Source organism: Sycon ciliatum, chromosome 1 (assembly GCF_964019385.1).
Source record: "Sycon ciliatum chromosome 1, ocSycCili1.1, whole genome shotgun sequence".
NCBI lineage: Eukaryota > Metazoa > Porifera > Calcarea > Leucosolenida > Sycettidae > Sycon > Sycon ciliatum.
In genome coordinates, this window is record NC_088643.1 from 35,450,355 (window position 1) to 35,464,249 (window position 13,895).

General features: G+C 44.5%; 1 long non-coding RNA gene across 3 annotated transcripts; it reads right to left on the bottom strand.

The window, feature by feature from the left end:
- Positions 1–1,763: 1,763 nt before the first annotated feature.
- Positions 1,764–13,042, bottom strand: LOC135806963 (uncharacterized). Of its 3 annotated transcripts, XR_010551379.1 has the most exons (5): positions 12,983–13,042; positions 11,150–11,207; positions 2,503–2,560; positions 2,136–2,193; positions 1,764–1,826 (listed from the first exon to the last, which is right to left on the bottom strand). It is a non-coding gene; the product is annotated as an uncharacterized LOC135806963 (long non-coding RNA). The 3 variants fall into 3 exon arrangements; XR_010551381.1 differs by lacking the exons at positions 2,136–2,193; positions 2,503–2,560 and adding an exon at positions 7,117–7,174 and having other exon boundaries at positions 1,769–1,826; XR_010551380.1 differs by lacking the exons at positions 1,764–1,826; positions 2,136–2,193; positions 2,503–2,560 and adding exons at positions 3,444–3,501; positions 7,117–7,174.
- Between the last annotated feature and the right edge of the window lie 853 nt (positions 13,043–13,895).

Sequence of the window (13,895 nt, forward strand, 5' to 3'; positions counted from 1 at the left end):
AGACGCCCGTCGCAAGAGAAGCACGCAAATCTGCAAATGCACTGAATGTGCACCCACATATTTTCTCTTATAGCAATGATAGCGAACAAGACACACACGCACACACACCTCAGACCTCAGACATGCCCATCGCGGAAGCGATGATAGCGAACAGCTATGTTAGACATAGCAACTTGTGCTGGGATTACACCATTCAATAGCTTGCAAGGCTGATGAATTGACCGCCACTATTTTTAGCCTGGTATCTCCACCACACAGCTGTTTGAAGTGACTTTTTCTGGCCAGTGAATCCCTATTTTTCATTTTTCCATTTTTTTTCTACACACACACACACCACACCACATACTCCGGCATACACTGGCTGTTGGTAACCACCCAGGAGAATGAAAGAAAAGTCAGGAAGAGTCCGAGAAAGAGAAGAAAGACGCGTGCGACCAAAATCGTCGGGAATTGGACCCGCAACCTCTCGTAAATAGACTGCACATACCACTCACTGCACCATATGTGTGGGACACACACACACAAACAAACACACACACACACGCACTAAACATGGCAATGAGCTACACATATCTGCCTATTACAGTAGAGTCGCGCGTCCAAGAACGTTGTTTCCGAGGGGTTAGTCCGGGGCGTTCTTATTTTGTTGGGCAATCTGGCTGCATTCTTATAGCACGTTCTAGGAAACAATTCGTACTGCATCATATCTATCCCAAAAGCCGCCGGAAAACCAACACCGCCATTCTTAACTTTAGGCTCTGGCGTTCTCAGCATTTCATGCAGGACGTTCTTGGGCTCGACGTTCTTCATCGCGCGACTCTACTGTACTAAAATTACTACCCGCTATCACATGCTTGTCAACATCATCGTAGTCTACCCATCCTACCCGCTATCACATGCTTGTCAACATCATCGTAGTCTACACATCCTACCCGCTACCACATGCTTATCAACATCATCGTAGTCTACACATCCTACCCGCTATCACATACTTATCAACATCATCGTAGTCTACACATCCTACCCGCCATCACATGCTTGTCAACATCATCGTAGTCTACACATCCTACCCGCTATCACATACTTATCAACATCATCGTAGTCTACACATCCTACCCGCTATCACATACTTATCAACATCATCGTAGTCTACACATCCTACCCGCTATCACATACTTATCAACATCATTGTAGTCTACACATCCTACCCGCCATCACATGCTTATCAACATCATTGTAGTCTACACATCCTACCCGCTATCACATGCTTATCAACATCATTGTAGTCACATGCTTGTCAACATTCCACATTTCAATAAACATCACAGCTGGGTCATGTTATAGAGAGGTACGTTGAAAGTGACACGTGGGCACAAAGGGGCAAAAAGCGACAATTTCTCACCTTTCTGCCCGTTCGAAGCTCAACAACTGACCACAGCCACCCTGATCTTGTTGTTTGGATGGACATAGGGAAGTGAACCAAGAAAAATTCCACATTTCAATAAACAACTCGCCCAGGGCTGCTCAAAGCTGATATCAAACTATCTCGAAGTTTTGGGCCTTTTTGCCCGTGATTCTTCACTTTGTGACTAAACTATTCCCAGCAGTGCCAAATTTTAGTCGTCACTGAATGCGAATGCCAGCGGCCTACAAGCAAACCAAAAATCAAAACAATGCGACCACTCACATCACAGCTGGGTCATGTTATAGAGAGGTACGTTGAAAGTGACACGTGGGCACAAATGGGCAAAAAGCGACAATTTCTCACCTTTCTGCCCGTTCGAAGCTCAAGAACTGACCATAGCCACCCTGATCTTGTGGTTTGGCTGGACATAGGGAAGTGAACCAAGAAAAAATTCCACATTTCAATAAACAACTTGTCCAGGGCTGCTCAAAGCTGATATCAAACTATCTCGAAGTTTTGGGCCTTTTTGCCCGTGATTCTTCACTTTGCGAATAAACTATTCACAGCAGTGCCAAATTTTCGCCGTCACTGAATGCGGGTGCCAGCTGCCTACAAGCAAACAAAAAATCAAATCAATGCGACCACTCACATCACAGCTGGGTCATGTTATAGAGACGTACGTTGAAAGTGACAGGTGGGCACAAATGGGCAAAAAGCGACAATTTCTCACCTTTCTGCCCGTTCGAAGCTCAAGAACTGACCATACCCACCCTGATCTTGTTGTTTGGCTGGATATAGAGAAGTGAACCAAGAAAAAATTCCACATTTAAATAAACAACTTGCCCAGGGCTGCTCGAAGCTGATATCAAACTATCTAGAAGTTTTGGGCCTTTTTGCCCGTGATTCTTCACTTTGCGACTAAACTATTCACAGCAGTGCCAAATTTTAGTCCACACTGAATGCGGGTGCCAGCGGCCTACAAGCAAACCAAAAATCAAAACAATGCGACCACTCACATCACAGCTGGGCCATGTTATAGAGAGGTACGTTGAAAGTGACACGTGGGCACAAATGGGCAAAAAGCGAAAATTTCTCACCTTTCTGCCCATTCGAAGCTCAACAACTGACCATAGCCACCCTGATCTTGTTGTTTGGCTGGACATAGGGAAGTGAACCAAGAAAAAATTCCACATTTCAATAAACTACTCGCTCAGGGCTGCTCAAAGCTGATATCACACTATCTCGAAGTTTTGGGCCTTGTTGCCCGTGATTCTTCACTTTGCGACTAATCTATTCACAGCAGTGCCAAATTTTAGGCGTCACTGAATGCGGGTGCCAGGGCCCAACAAGCAAACCAACAATCAAATCAATGCGACCACTCACATCACAACTGGGTCATGTTATACAGAGGTACGTTGAAAGTGACACGTGGGCACAAATGGGCAAAAAGCGAAAATTTCTCACCTTTCTTCCCGTTCGAAGCTCAAGAACTGACCATCACCACCCTGATCTTGTTGTTTAGCTGGACATAGGGAAGTGAACCAAGAAAAAATTCCACATTTAAATAAACAACTCGCCCAGGGCTGCTCAAAGCTGATATGCAAACTTTCTCGAAATTTTGGTCCTTTTTGCCCGTGACTCTTCACTTTGCGACTAATATATTCACAGCAGTGAAGCTCAAGTTCGAAGCTCAAGAACTGACAATAACCACCCTGATCTTGTTGTTTGGCTGGACATAGGGAAGTGAACCAAGAAAAAATTCCACATTTAAATAAACAACTTGCCCAGGGCTGCTCAAAGCTGATATACAACTATCTTGAAGTTTTGGGCCTTTTTGCCCGTGATTCTTCACTTTGCGACTAAACTATTCACAGCAGTGCCAAATTTTCGGCGTCACTGAATGCGGGTGCCAGCGGCCTACAAGCAAACAAAAAATAAAATCAATGCGACCACTCACATCACAGCTGGGTCATGTTATAGAGAGGTACGTTGAAAGTGACACGTGGGCACAAATGGGCAAAAAGCGACAATTTCTCACCTTTCTGCCCGTTCGAAGCTCAAGAACTGAGCATAGCCACCCTGATCTTGTTGTTTGGCTGGACAAAGGGAAGTGAACCAAGAAAAAATTCCACATTTCAATAAACTACTCGCCCAGCGCTGCTCAAAGCTAATATATCTTATATATCTCGAAGTTTTGGGCCTTTTTGCCCGTGATTCTTCACTTTGCAACTAATCTATTCACAGCAGTGCGAAATTTTAGGCGTCACTGAATGCGGGTGCCAGGGCCCAACAAGCAAACCAACAATCAAATCAATGCGACCACTCACATCACAACTGGGTCATGTTATACAGAGGTACGTTGAAAGTGACAAGTAGCACAAATGGGCAAAAAGCGAACATTTCTCACCTTTCTTCCCGTTCGAAGCTCAAGAACTGACCATCACCACCCTGATCTTGTGATTTGGCTGGACATAGGGAAGTGAACCAAGAAAAATTCCACATTTAAATAAACAACTCGCCCAGGGCTGCTCAAAGCTGATATCAAACTTTCTCGAAATTTTGGTCCTTTTTGCCCGTGATTCTTCACTTTGCGACTAATATATTCACAGCAGTGGCAAATTTTAGGCGTCACTGAATGCGGGTGCCAGCGGCCTACAAGCAAACCAAAAATCAAATCAATGCGACCACTCACACCACAGCTGGGTCATGTTATAGAGAGGTACGTTGAAAGTGACACGTGGGCACAAATGGTTAAAAAGCGACAATTTCTCACCTTTCTTCCCGTTCGAAGCTCAAGAACTGACAATCACCACCCTGATCTTGTTGTTTGGCTGGACATAGGGAAGTGAACCAAGAAAAAATTCCACATTTCAATAAACAACTTGCCCAGGGCTGCTCAAAGCTGATATCAAACTATCTCGAAGTTTTGGGCCTTTTTGCCCGTGATTCTTCACTTTGCGACTAATCTATTCACAGCAGTGCCACATTTAAGGTGTCACTGAATGCGCGTGCCAGCGGCCTACAAGCAAACCAAAAATCAAATCAATGGGACCACTCACATCACAACTGGGTCATGTTATAGAGAGGTACATTGAAAGTGACACGTGGGCACAAATGGTTAAAAAGCGACAATTTCTCACCTTTCTTCCCGTTCGAAGCTCAAGAACTGACAATCACCACCCTGATCTTGTTGTTTGGCTGGACATAGGGAAGTGAACCAAGAAAAAATTCCACATTTCAATAAACAACTTGCCCAGGGCTGCTCAAAGCTGATGTCAAACTATCTCTAAGTTTTGGGCCTTTTGCCCGTGATTCTTCATTTTGCGACTAAACTATTCACAGCAGTGCCAAATTTTCGGCGTCACTAAATGCGGGTGCCAGCGGCCTACAAGCAAACCAAAAATCAAAACAATGCGACCACTCACATCACAGCTGGGTCATGTTATAGAGAGGTACGTTGAAAGTGACACGTGGGCACAAATGGGCAAAAAGCGACAATTTCTCACCTTTCTTCCCGTTCGAAGCTCAAGAACTGACAATCACCACCCTAATCTTGTTGTTTAGCTGGACATAGGGAAGTGAACCAAGACAAAATTCCACATTTCAATAAACTACTCGCCCAGGGCTGCTCAAAGCTGATATCAAACTATCTCGAAGTTTTGGGCCTTTTGGCCCGTGATTCTTCACTTTGGGACAAAACTATTCACAGCAGTGCCAAATTTCAGTCGTCACTGAATGCGGGTGCCAGCGGCCTACAAGCAAACCAAAAATCAAATCAATGCGACCACTCACATCACAGCTGGGTCATGTTATAGAGACGTACGTTGAAAGTGACACGTGGGCACAAATGGGCAAAAAGCGACAATTTCTCACCTTTCTGCCCGTTCGAAACTCAAGCACTGACCATACCCACCCTGATCTTGTTGTTTGGCTGGACATAGAGATGTGAACCAAGAAAAAATTCCACATTTAAATAAACAACTTGCCCAGGGCTGCTCGAAGCTGATATCAAACTATCTCTAAGTTTTGGGCCTTTTTGCGAGTGATTCTTCACTTTGCGTCTAAACTATTCACAGCAGTGCTAAATTTGAGTCGTCACTGAATGCGGGTGCCAGCGGCCTACAAGCAAACCAAAAATCAAAACAATGCGACCACTCACATCACAGCTGGGTCATGTTATAGAGAGGTACGTTGAAAGTGACACATGGGCACAAATGGTCAAAAAACGACAATTTCTCACCTCTCTTCCCGTTCGAAGCTCAAGAACTGACAATCACCACCCTGATCTTGTAGTTTAGCTCGACATAGGGAAGTGAACCAAGAACAAATTCCACATTTCAATAAACAACTTGCCCAGGGCTGCTCAAAGCTGATATCAAACTATCTCGAAGTTTTGGGCCTTTTTGCCCGTGATTCTTCACTTTGCGACTAAACTATTCACAGCAGTGCCAAATTTTAGGCGTCACTAAATGCGGGTGCCAGCGGCCTACAAGCAAACAAAAAATCAAATCAATGCGACCACTCACATCACAGCTGGGTCATGCTATAGAGACGTACGTTGAAAGTGACACGTGGGCACAAATGGGCAAAAGGCGACAATTTCTCACCTTTCTGCCCCTTTGAAGCTCAAGAACTGACTATACCCACCCTGATCTTGTTGTTTGGCTGGACATAGGGAAGTGAACCAAGAAAAAATTCCGCATTTAAATAAACAACTTGCCCAGGGCTGCTCGAAGCTGATATCAAACGATCTCTAAGTTTTGGGCCTTTTTGCCCGAGATTCTTCACTTTGCGACTAAACTATTCACAGCAGTGCCAAATTTTAGTCGTCACTGAATGCGGGTGCCAGCGGCCTACAAGCAAACCAAAAAATAAAACAATGCGACCACTCACATCACAGCTGGGTCATGTTATAGAGAGGTACGTTGAAAGTGACACGTGGGCACAAATGGGCAAAAAGCGACAATTTCTCACCTTTCTGCCCGTTCGAAGCTCAAGAACTGAGCATAGCCACCCTGATCTTTTGTTGTTTGGCTGGACATAGGGCAGTGAACCAAGAAAAAATTCCACATTTCAATAAACTACTCGCCCAGGGCTGCTCAAAGCTGATATCAAACTATCTCGAAGTTTTGGGCCTTTTTGCCTGTGATTCTTCACTTTGCGACTAATCTATTCACAGCAGTGCCAAATTTTAGGCGTCACTGAATGCGGGTGCCAGCGGCCTACAAGCAAACCAACGATCAAATCAATGCGACACTTAATACTCACAACTGGGTCATGTTATACAGAGGTACGTTGAAAGTGACACGTGGGCACAAATGGGCAAAAAGCGAAAATTTCTCACCTTTCTTCCCGTTCGAAGCTCAAGAACTGACCATCACCACCCTGATCTTGTGGTTTGGCTGGACATAGAGAAGTGAACCAAGAAAAAATTCCACATTTCAATAAACAACTTGCCCAGGGCTGCTCAAAGCTGATATCAAACTTTCTCGAAATTTTGGTCCTTTTTGCGAGTGATTCTTCACTTTGCGTCTTAACTATTCACAGCAGTGCCAAATTTTCGTCGTCACTGAATGCGGGTGCCAGCGGCCTACAAGCAAACCAAAAATCAAAACAATGCGACCACTCACATCACAACTGGGTCATGTTATAGAGAGGTACGTTGAAAGTGACACGTGGGCACAAATGGGCAAAAAGCGAAAATTTCTCACCTTTCTTCCTGTTCGAAGCTCAAGAACTGACCATCACCACTCTGATCTTGTTGTTTGGCTGGACATAGGGAAGTGAACCAAGAAAAAATTCCACATTTAAATAAACAACTCGCCCAGGGCTGCTCAAAGCTGATATCAAACTTTCTCGATATTTTGGTCCTTTTGCCCGTGATTCTTCACTTTGCGACTAAACTATTCACAGCAGTGCCAAATTTTCGTCATCACTGAATGCGGATGCCAGCGGCCTACAAGCAAACTAAAAGTCAAATCAATGCGACCACTCACATCACAGCTGGGTCATGTTATAGAGAGGTACGTTGAAAGTGACACGTGGACACAAATGGGCAAAAAGCGACAATTTCTCACCTTTCTGCCCGTTCGAAGCTCAAGAACTGACCATAGCAACCCTGATCTTGTTGTTTGGCTGGACATAGGGAAGTGAACCAAGAAAAAATTCCACATTTCAATAAACTACTCGCCAAGGGCTGCTCAAAGCTGATATCACACTATCTCGAAATGTTGGGCCTTTTTGCCCGTGATTCTTCACTTTGCGACTAATCTATTCACAGCAGTGCCACATTTAAGGTGTCACTGAAGGCGGGTGCCAGCGGCCTACAAGCAAACCAAAAATCAAATCAATGCGACCACTCACATCACAACTGGGTCATAATATAGAGAGGTACATTGAAAGTGACACGTGGGCACAAATGGTTAAAAAGCGACAATTTCTCACCTTTCTTCCCGTTCGAAGCTCAAGAACTGACAATCACCACCCTGATCTTGTTGTTTGGCTGGACATAGGGAAGTGAACCAAGAAAAAATTCCACATTTCAATAAACAACTTGCCCAGGGCTGCTCAAAGCTGATGTCAAACTATCTCTAAGTTTTGGGCCTTTTGCCCGTGATTCTTCATTTTGCGACTAAACTATTCACAGCAGTGCCAAATTTTCGGCGTCACTAAATGCGGGTGCCAGCGGCCTACAAGCAAACCAAAAATCAAAACAATGCGACCACTCACATCACAGCTGGGTCATGTTATAGAGAGGTACGTTGAAAGTGACACGTGGGCACAAATGGGCAAAAAGCGACAATTTCTCACCTTTCTTCCCGTTCGAAGCTCAAGAACTGACAATCACCACCCTAATCTTGTTGTTTAGCTGGACATAGGGAAGTGAACCAAGACAAAATTCCACATTTCAATAAACTACTCGCCCAGGGCTGCTCAAAGCTGATATCAAACTATCTCGAAGTTTTGGGCCTTTTGGCCCGTGATTCTTCACTTTGGGACAAAACTATTCACAGCAGTGCCAAATTTCAGTCGTCACTGAATGCGGGTGCCAGCGGCCTACAAGCAAACCAAAAATCAAATCAATGCGACCACTCACATCACAGCTGGGTCATGTTATAGAGACGTACGTTGAAAGTGACACGTGGGCACAAATGGGCAAAAAGCGACAATTTCTCACCTTTCTTCCCGTTCGAAGCTCAAGAACTGACAATCACCACCCTAATCTTGTTGTTTAGCTGGACATAGGGAAGTGAACCAAGACAAAATTCCACATTTCAATAAACTACTCGCCCAGGGCTGCTCAAAGCTGATATCAAACTATCTCGAAGTTTTGGGCCTTTTGGCCCGTGATTCTTCACTTTGGGACAAAACTATTCACAGCAGTGCCAAATTTCAGTCGTCACTGAACGCGGGTGCCAGCGGCCTACAAGCAAACAAAAAATCAAATCAATGCGACCACTCACATCACAGCTGGGTCATGTTATAGAGACGTACGTTGAAAGTGACACGTGGGCACAAATGGGCAAAAAGCGACAATTTCTCACCTTTCTGCCCGTTCGAAACTCAAGCACTGACCATACCCACCCTGATCTTGTTGTTTGGCTGGACATAGAGATGTGAACCAAGAAAAAATTCCACATTTAAATAAACAACTTGCCCAGGGCTGCTCGAAGCTGATATCAAACTATCTCTAAGTTTTGGGCCTTTTTGCGAGTGATTCTTCACTTTGCGTCTAAACTATTCACAGCAGTGCTAAATTTGAGTCGTCACTGAATGCGGGTGCCAGCGGCCTACAAGCAAACCAAAAATCAAAACAATGCGACCACTCACATCACAGCTGGGTCATGTTATAGAGAGGTACGTTGAAAGTGACACATGGGCACAAATGGTCAAAAAACGACAATTTCTCACCTTTCTTCCCGTTCGAAGCTCAAGAACTGACAATCACCACCCTGATCTTGTAGTTTGGCTGGACATAGGGAAGTGAACCAAGAAAAAATTCCACATTTCAATAAACAACTTGCCCAGGGCTGCTCAAAGCTGATGTCAAACTATCTCTAAGTTTTGGGCCTTTTGCCCGTGATTCTTCATTTTGCGACTAAACTATTCACAGCAGTGCCAAATTTTAGGCGTCACTAAATGCGGGTGCCAGCGGCCTACAAGCAAACCAAAAATCAAAACAATGCGACCACTCACATCACAGCTGGGTCATGTTATAGAGAGGTACGTTGAAAGTGACACGTGGGCACAAATGGGCAAAAAGCGACAATTTCTCACCTTTCTTCCCGTTCGAAGCTCAAGAACTGACAATCACCACCCTAATCTTGTTGTTTAGCTGGACATAGGGAAGTGAACCAAGACAAAATTCCACATTTCAATAAACTACTCGCCCAGGGCTGCTCAAAGCTGATATCAAACTATCTCGAAGTTTTGGGCCTTTTGGCCCGTGATTCTTCACTTTGGGACAAAACTATTCACAGCAGTGCCAAATTTCAGTCGTCACTGAATGCGGGTGCCAGCGGCCTACAAGCAAACCAAAAATCAAATCAATGCGACCACTCACATCACAGCTGGGTCATGTTATAGAGACGTACGTTGAAAGTGACACGTGGGCACAAATGGGCAAAAAGCGACAATTTCTCACCTTTCTTCCCGTTCGAAGCTCAAGAACTGACAATCACCACCCTAATCTTGTTGTTTAGCTGGACATAGGGAAGTGAACCAAGACAAAATTCCACATTTCAATAAACTACTCGCCCAGGGCTGTTCAAAGCTGATATCAAACTATCTCGAAGTTTTGGGCCTTTTGGCCCGTGATTCTTCACTTTGGGACAAAACTATTCACAGCAGTGCCAAATTTCAGTCGTCACTGAATGCGGGTGCCAGCGGCCTACAAGCAAACAAAAAATCAAATCAATGCGACCACTCACATCACAGCTGGGTCATGTTATAGAGACGTACGTTGAAAGTGACACGTGGGCACAAATGGGCAAAAAGCGACAATTTCTCACCTTTCTGCCCGTTCGAAACTCAAGCACTGACCATACCCACCCTGATCTTGTTGTTTGGCTGGACATAGAGATGTGAACCAAGAAAAAATTCCACATTTAAATAAACAACTTGCCCAGGGCTGCTCGAAGCTGATATCAAACTATCTCTAAGTTTTGGGCCTTTTTGCGAGTGATTCTTCACTTTGCGTCTAAACTATTCACAGCAGTGCTAAATTTGAGTCGTCACTGAATGCGGGTGCCAGCGGCCTACAAGCAAACCAAAAATCAAAACAATGCGACCACTCACATCACAGCTGGGTCATGTTATAGAGAGGTATGTTGAAAGTGACACATGGGCACAAATGGTCAAAAAACGACAATTTCTCACCTTTCTTCCCGTTCGAAGCTCAAGAACTGACAATCACCACCCTGATCTTGTAGTTTATCTCGACATAGGGAAGTGAACCAAGAAAAAATTCCACATTTCAATAAACAACTTGCCCAGGGCTGCTCAAAGCTGATGTCAAACTATCTCTAAGTTTTGGGCCTTTTGCCCGTGATTCTTCATTTTGCGACTAAACTATTCACAGCAATGCCAAATTTTAGGCGTCACTGGATGCGGGTGCCAGCGGCCTACAAGCAAACCAAAAATCAAATCAATGCGACCACTCACATCACAGCTGGGTCATGTTATAGAGACGTACGTTGAAAGTGACACGTGGGCACAAATGGTCAAAAAGCGACAATTTCTCACCTTTCTGCCCGTTCGAAGCTCAAGAACTGACCATAGCCACCCTGATCTTGTTGTTTGGCTGGACATAGGGAAGTGAACCAAGAAAAAATTCCACATTTAAATAAACAACTCGCCCAGGGCTGCTCGAAGCTGATATCAAACTATCTCGAAGTTTTGGGCCTTTTTGCCCGTGATTCTTCACTTTGCGTCTAAACTATTCACAGCAGTGCCAAATTTTAGTCGTCATTGAATGCGGGTGCCAGCGGCCTACAAGCAAACCAAAAATCAAAACAATGCGACCACTCACATCACAACTGGGTCATGTTATAGAGAGGTACGTTGAAAGTGACACGTGGGCACAAATGGTCAAAAAGCGACAATTTCTCACCTTTCTGCCCGTTCGAAGCTCAAGAACTGACCTTACCCACCCTGATCTTGTTGTTTGGCTGGACATAGAGAAGTGAACCAAGAAAAAATTCCACATTTAAATAAACAACTTGCCCAGGGCTGCTCGAAGCTGATATCAAACGATCTCTAAGTTTTGGGCCTTTTTGCCCGTGATTCTTCACTTTGCGACTAAACTATTCGCAGCAGTGCCAAATTTTAGTCGTCACTGAATGCGGGTGCCAGCGGCCTACAAGCAAACCAAAAATCAAAACAATGCGACCACTCACATCACAGCTGGGTCATGTTATAGAGAGGTACGTTGAAAGTGACACGTGGGCACAAATGGGCAAAAAGCGACAATTTCTCACCTTTCTGCCCGTTCGAAGCTCAAGAACTGAGCATAGCCACCCTGATCTTGTTGTTTGGCTGGACATAGGGAAGTGAACCAAGAAAAAATTCCACATTTCAATAAACTACTCGCCCAGGGCTGCTCAAAGCTAATATCAAACTATCTCGAAGTTTTGGGCCTTTTTGCCCGTGATTCTTCACTTTGCAACTAATCTATTCACAGCAGTGCCAAATTTTAGGCGTCATTGACTGCGGGTGCCAGGGCCCAACAAGCAAACCAACAATCAAATCAATGCGACCACTCACATCACAACTGGGTCATGTTATACAGAGGTACGTTGAAAGTGACACGTGGGCACAAATGGGCAAAAAGCGAAAATTTCTCACCTTCCTTCCCGTTCGAAGCTCAAGAACTGCAATCTCCACCCTGATCTTGTTGTTTAGCTGGACATAGGGAAGTGAGCCAAGAAAAAATTCCACATTTCAATAAACAACTCGCCCAGGGCTGCTCAAAGCTGATATCAAACTATCTCGAAATTTTGGTCCTTTTTGCCCGTGATTCTTCACTTTGCGACTAATCTATTCACAGCAGTGCCAAATTTTCGTCGTCACTGAATGCGGGTGCCAGCGGCCTACAAGCAAACTAAAAGTCAAATCAATGGGACCACTCACATCACAGCTGGGTCATGTTATAGAGAGGTACGTTGAAAGTGACACGTGGGCACAAATGGGCGAAAAGCGACAATTTCTCACCTTTCTGCCCGTTCGAAGCTCAAGAACTGGCCATAGCCAACCTGACCTTGTTGTTTGGCTGGACATAGGGAAGTGAACCAAGAAAAAATTCCACATTTCAATAAACTACTCGCCAAGGGCTGCTCAAAGCTGATATCAAACTATCTCGAAATTTTGGGCCTTTTTGCCCGTGATTCTTCACTTTGCGACTAATCTATTCACAGCAGTGCCAAATTTAAGGTGTCACGGAATGCGGGTGCCAGAGGCCTAAAAGCAAACCAAAAATAAATCAATGCGACCACTAACATCACAACTTGGTCATGTTATAGAGAGGTACGTTGAAAGTGACACATGCGCACAAATGGTCAAAAAACGACAATTTCTCACCTTTCTTCCCGTTCGAAGCTCAAGAACTGACAATCACCACCCTGATCTTGTAGTTTAGCTGGACATGGGGAAGTGAACCAAGAAAAAATTCCACATTTCAATAAACAACTTGCCCAGGGCTGCTCAAAGCTGATGTCAAACTATCTCGAAGTTTTTGGCCTTTTGCCCGTGATTCTTCACTTTGCGACTAAATTATTCACAGCAGTGCCAAATTTTAGGCGTCACTGGATGCGGGTGCCAGCGGCCTACAAGCAAACCAAAAATCAAATCAATGCGACCACTCACATCACAGCTGGCTCATGTTATAGAGACGTACGTTGAAAGTGACACGTGGGCACAAATGTTCAAAAAGTGATAATTTCTCACCTTTCTGCCCGTTCGAAGATACAGAACTGACCATACCCACCCTGATCTTGTTGTTTGGCTGGACATAGAGAAGTGAACCAAGAAAAGATTCCACATTTCAATAAACAACTTGCCCAGGGCTGCTCGAAGCTGATTTCAAACTATCTCTAAGTTTTGGGCCTTTTTGCCCGTGATTCTTCACTTTGCGACTAAACTATTCACAACAGTGCCAAATTTTAGGCGTCACTGAATGCGGGTGCCAGCGCCCTACAACCAAACCAAAAATCAAAACAATGCGACCACTCATATCACAGCTGGGTCATGTTATAGAGAGGTACGTTGAAAGTGACACGCGGGCAAAAATGGTTAAAAAGCGACAATTTCTCACCTTTCTTCCCGTTCGAAGCTCAAGAACTGACAATCACCACCCTGATCTTGTTGTTTAGCTGGACATAGGGAAGTGAACCAAGAAAAAATTCCACATTTCAATAAACTACTCGCCCAGGGCTGCTCAAAGCTGATATCAAACTATCTCGAAGTTTTGGGCCTTTTTGCCCGTGATTCTTCA